Source organism: Dasypus novemcinctus, chromosome 20 (assembly GCF_030445035.2).
Source record: "Dasypus novemcinctus isolate mDasNov1 chromosome 20, mDasNov1.1.hap2, whole genome shotgun sequence".
NCBI classification, from domain to species: domain Eukaryota; kingdom Metazoa; phylum Chordata; class Mammalia; order Cingulata; family Dasypodidae; genus Dasypus; species Dasypus novemcinctus.
Window position 1 is genome coordinate 38,029,783 of NC_080692.1, and position 5,900 is coordinate 38,035,682.

Consider the following 5,900-nt stretch of genomic DNA (forward strand, 5'->3'; position numbering starts at 1 on the left):
CAAAACAAAGCAAAACAAAAACCAAGCAAAACAAATGTAAAAACCAACTCAGGTGAGCCAGTGTGTCTCATTGGGCGCCGGCTTCCTCCATACTAGGTCCTGGGTCAATCTTACCCCCAGTACCTCCTAACAAAAACAAAAATAAAGAACCAGAATGGCAGGGAACAGAAATGAAGAAAAGGGAAAAGAAAGTCAGAAGTGAAAGGTAGAGCAGGAGAGGAAGAGAATTTTCAAACAATAAAATGAACTAGGTGACTGCTCCAGAAGGGGGCTGTGACAAGGACATGGGTGGACCAAAGTCTTAGCCAAGCAGTGATTCAACTTGTAAATCATTCTCTCGTTCTTTTTCATTGTTTTGTTTGTTCAAGTCTAGGATTTGGAAATGCTGGCCCTTTGTTAACAAGAGCCAATAGGAAATACAGGATCCCTCCCTGTCCCCGACTCCAGCCTGCCTCCACTGCAGCTGTCATCGCCCCCTTGGCTGGATGCTGGAAGTGTCCCCTGTGCCCATGGACTCAGGATGTCTGGGCACCCTCCTCCTGTGGATGCTGGGCTTGGGAATGCTGCTGTATTGTTTGGCTTTCCACGTCCCTAAAATGTTTTTCAAGTATTTTGCCTCAATGGTTCAGTGCAGTCCCCTCTTTGCTTTTACAGTTTTCCATTTGATATGGGGATGCAATAACAACTCCCTGCATGACTATGATGTTTTCCCTTGCTGTTTACAGTCTGTAATGGGCTTGAGAATGGTCTGGAAGAGCTGCTGGCCCTCTGGGAGACACCAGGACTGATCGCAGAGGCCTGGCTCCACTTTTCCTGCTCCTGTGTCCCTGCTTTGCTGGCAAGTATATTAACACGCAGCGGAGCTAGGGGCAGAGGGGTTTCTGTTGGGCATTAATTATTTCCACTTCTGAAACATACTGGAAGTTTATGAGCAAGATGTCTGCATGGCTGGGCTTTCCACTGGAAAGGGATGTTATAAAGTCAGCAGTTTGGACTGGTGGTTGAAGACTACCACCTTGAATGGTGGCTGTTTTGACGTTCCATCCCTCCTTTACTTCAGTCCCTGCCACCCGTGAACTAAGATCAAGAATAGAAGAGATGGGGACACAGATGTGGCTCAACTGATAGAGCATCTGCCTACCACATGGGAGGTCCAGGGTTCAAACCCAGGGCCTCCTGGCCCATGTGGTGAGCTGACCATGCACAGGGCTGATACGTGCAAGGAGTGCCATGCCATGCAGGGGTGTTCCCTGCATAGGGGAGCCCCCTGTGCAAGAAGTTTGCCCCATAAGGAGAGCCGCCTCACGTGAAAAAAAGTGCAGCCTGCCCAGGAGTGGCGCCGCACACAGGGAGAGCTGACGCAGCAAGGTGATACAACAAAAAGAGACACAGACTCCCGGTGTCACTGACAAGAATACAAGCGGACACAGACAATACACAGCAAGTGGACACAGAGAGCAGACAATTGGGGGGGGGGGGAGGAGAGAGAAATAAAAAAAACAAATTTTTTTTTTTTTTTTTTAAAGAATACAAGAGATGGAACAGGTCTGGAAGATGTGGGTTGCGGGCAGGAGAATGAATTCTGCTTAGATGTATCAAAATTAAATTGCTTATGCAGAGGTACCTAATGGCTGGGTTTAGAAATAGTTCTGGGGAACTCAGGAAAGAGTATGGACTGGAGATACAGACTTGGGCTCATCTACTCCTAGATGGTAGTTGACATTACAAAAGTCAGTGAGATTTCCTAGGGATAGTGGTGATAAGGTGAGAAACAGACTAGCACTGGTCTCTAGAGGGAACTCCAAGCTCCTGTGGCATGGATGGCCACTTGAAAATCAGTACAAAGAAATGTGAGCAAATAGAATTACCACCAGGACACATGGTGCCATAACTGGAATTGAAGTTGACACCTTCTACTAATCTAAGCCATGGTGATGAAATTTCAGTTACCTTTGTAAATGATACTCTTAGATAGATGGTTCACTTAACTGTAGCTGGTGGCAAAACAAATAATTTTTCAGGATGCAGGATTGCATTGAGATTTGGTGTGATGAGGTTGGGTGAGGATATAAAAGGGTATGGGAGAATGAGAGAGGCTAGAGCCAAATATGCTTAAAAAGAAGGGATATAGATGCATGTGTGTGTGTGTATGTATGTGCAAAGTTTGAGCTACAGAATATTCAGTAAGTATCTCTGTATTTAGCAGTTATTTATAGAGCTAACTAATATTGTATAAAGGCGTGTACTCTAGAAATAAATGATTATATACTTCATTTTTTGGCCACATGCACCATCCCACTATTAAAAATGTTACTATGAAGCTTAAAATTATACCTCCATTTTGCATCCCTGCCAATAATGTGTACTTAAAATTTCAAAAATTTGAAATCTGAGGGATGCGTATCCTTCTTGGGTGCTTACTCATTTTTAAAATTTGTGCATCAAACCTTAAGTACACAGGATCATATAAAATTGTTTGCTCTTCTTGTTGGTCAGCAGGGTCCCAGCACAAAAGAGTATTTGGACATGGAGGTGGGAAGTATGGAGCTGCCTTTTGTGGCTCCACCATGAGTCTCCTCAGAGACGTGGAAGGTCAGCTCTCGGATCAACAGGACACCTTGACCTTCAGGCACTGTATAGTCTAAACAAAAGCAGCTTGGACAAGCTTTAGTTCCCACTACTCCAAAAGGACCATGTCCAAAGCATAGTTCTTCCTCCTCTCTCCTTCCCTGCAATGTCTCCTCCTACATTTTCTTCTCTTGTAACAGCATCATATTAAATATTTGCTAAGTCGTGACCCATTATTGGGTTGTAAAATCAATTTAGTGGGCCGTGACTGGCATTTAAAAACAAAGCCAAAACAGAAAACATCGGAGTGGATTGCACATAGTAAGGCTGAATATTGTGCCATGAAAACTTTAATGTCTGTTATATATGGTGTGTATTTTATGTGAATGTGATGTGTGGATGTGCAGCCACCGGGTCTCAATGTAAAATATATTTTTTACTGTGGGCCATGATCAAAAATTTTTGAAAGTTTCTTCTCTCTGTCATCCAGAAGTCATGCTAGACTTCTCTTTCTGATTACATGCATCTCCATTCCACCTCCCACCGCTGCCTCTGTTCAGGCCTCCATTGCTCTAAGTGAGATTTATTGTAGTAATTTCCTACTGGTCTCTGTCTCCAGCAATGCCTTTCTCATGCTCTCCTTGGCTGTGGCCTCCAGCCCACCTCTAGCCCAATCTCCTTCCACTTCCCTCATGCACCTGTAACTTCAGCCATACTAACGAATTCCAGTGCCTGAACACCCTTTCTTTGTCTTTATGCCTATGTTTGTTCCCCCTGCAGGGAAGGCCTTAGTGTTTTTCTTATATCTTGTTGCTGCATATTTAATTCTTTTCCACCAGGGCTCAAGGTCACTGCTTCTAATAACCCCCTAGTAACCCCTTCAGTCTGATTTTCACACTTCTGTTTCGTGCTCCAAAAATATCTTGTACACACCTCCTCATACGTATTGCAGGTGTCTGAATTTCAGTCCACTACCTAGGAATACAAAAAATATAACTAGGTTACACCTCAAAGGAAATAGATCCCATTCTCCAAAGGTGCTTGACAATTATTCCCAGTCACTTTGAGGTTTATCCTTCATTCCCTGGAATGAAGGGGCCTTGCATGGTGGTAAGGCTAGGGCAAGGGTGAAGGTCTGGGGAGGGAGAACATTTGATCCCTGATGTTGTTCCCCAAAGCCAGTATCACTGAACACCCATCACCCCATCATTCACATGTCCCCATCAGGCCTCTGCTGCTACTGTGCCTGGAGAGATTGGGGAATCTTTCCAATACCTACGGCTCTAGGTAGATTCACTCTACAGGGTCTCACTTCCCACTTTCCCCCTCCCACATTTTATTTCAGGATATGAAAGTTATTTGAAAAACAATGTCCCACCATATAACTGTCACACCTTCCTTTAGTCCATGATTTATTTGATTATTTCTTAAGGAAAGAGACTGTATCTCTTTAACTTCATACCTGTAGTGCCCAAGCCATAGTACATGTTTAATAAATGAATCTGGTTGACAGTATGTCTGAAGGAGAGAATGATGAGCAGAAGTTCTCAAAGTTCTGCAAGCCAACACCCTTTGTAATGCCAGGATTTTGAGCAATACACTTTAATGGATTAAAGCATGAAAACTTACTAAAATAATCAAATTTGGGGAAACTGGGGAAAGTGCTCATTGTTATCACTTGCATACTATTCACTTGCTACCGTTCAGCAACAGAAGTAGGAATGTTTACTGCCTTGACTATGTTTTCTTATTTATTTTTGAGGCAAAGTTCTGACATATTTCTGTAATCACACAATATGAGATCACAAATACATTCACACTAAAGTCAGATGTGCAAAGAAAAGTAAGTTCTAACTTTTTCAAAAGTGACCTGATATTCCTCACACTGAATGTTGTGTATATTTTTTAGGCTTGTGTTTAAACTGGACTGTGAAGATGACTCAAATAAATCATTGGTCTTCTAGAATTCTATCTCCAGGCTCATCTTTTCTTTAAAGCAGTATTGAGGAACATAAAGGAACATAATGGCTTAACTGATGATGGATCACTATCTTTTGCATTCTTACCGTTTCTGCTAAGGGTTGACTGTTGCTTCTTGGATTCATGCATCACTGAAGTGCAACTTGTCCTACTCTTGTTCTAATGGTGTCCACTGTTAACGCATAATAGTGGTGTAGCCCATGATCCATTCTCTCTCTCTGTTCCATCAAAACCATTTCTCTTCCCTGCTGCCTTTCTGAGCTGCCAGTGTCCATGAGGCCTAGTTGTGACTCCTGTATGATCTTGGTCCAGGAAGGTCCCCTTTGGCTTCAGGCCCACTGTGCCCTCGCCACAGCGTGTGTTTCTGGCAAGTGCTCTAGCCAGATTCAACTATATTCCTAGTTTTCATAGGGGCACATGTGGGAGTTTCTCAGTCCAACTTCTCAATCCCATTCCCACCACCAGGAACTGAGGGCTCTCTGGAGAGCTGGACTCTGGCTTTCTTTCTGCCCAAATGTGATGAGCTATTGAGATCACCTTGCTGTGGCCAGTTCTAGGTGAGTGGACCATGTCAAAAGCAGCTCTTCCCAGAGTCGTAATCAGGAGACAAAGTGAAAAATTCTCTGTCTTGGGCTCTCCCAAGTTTAGAAAATTGTAAGTTTTCTAAAGCTTTTCTTGTGCCCAACACCTTGTACTTCCCCAAGGTTGGTTGAGGTGGGAGAAGGGCAAGAAATTAATAATGAAGGACCCTGCTATCTGCCTTCCTTCTCCACCTCTATCTTCCATCTTCTTTCCACTGAAAGGGAGGTGGACCTTTCCTTTGTGCCGAATGGGCATCTACTCTTGGGCAACAAGCCTTATGGTCATCATGGAAGAAGGAGAATACCTCTTTCAGTTTGAAAGAAACACCGTGATTTGAGTCTTCAAGATATGTTTTTTTCCTATGAGAGCTTTAAGATGTTTTTGAATTAGGGATAAACAAAGATAACTACAAATTGGATTTAATATTGTAAAAATTATCTTAATTCTCAAAACTTGGATTATATTGTATTAAGAGAATCGGCTTTGAAGTGATACAACTGCCTGGGTTCAAATACTAGCTCTTCACTTAACTGCTTGAAATTGGAAAAGTAACTTAATCTTTATGAGTCTCTGGTTCCTTGTCTTGAAAATAGGAAAAAGAATAACCCCTTGAGGGTTATTTTGAGGATTAAAAGAAGTAATAAATTGTTCCAAAAGCACCTGAAACAGAGTGAGTACTCAGTAAACATTGGCCAATATTATTAGTAGTATTTATTTACTACCAGAAATTTATAGTCCTCTCTCTGTGATATTTTATCTGATGAAGCAGT

At 42.6% G+C, this 5,900-nt stretch overlaps 1 pseudogene; it reads right to left on the bottom strand.

Annotated features, from left to right (window-relative positions):
* Positions 1-515: 515 nt before the first annotated feature.
* Positions 516-4,048, bottom strand: LOC101430938 (protein LSM12 pseudogene; annotated as a pseudogene).
* Positions 4,049-5,900: the final 1,852 nt, after the last annotated feature.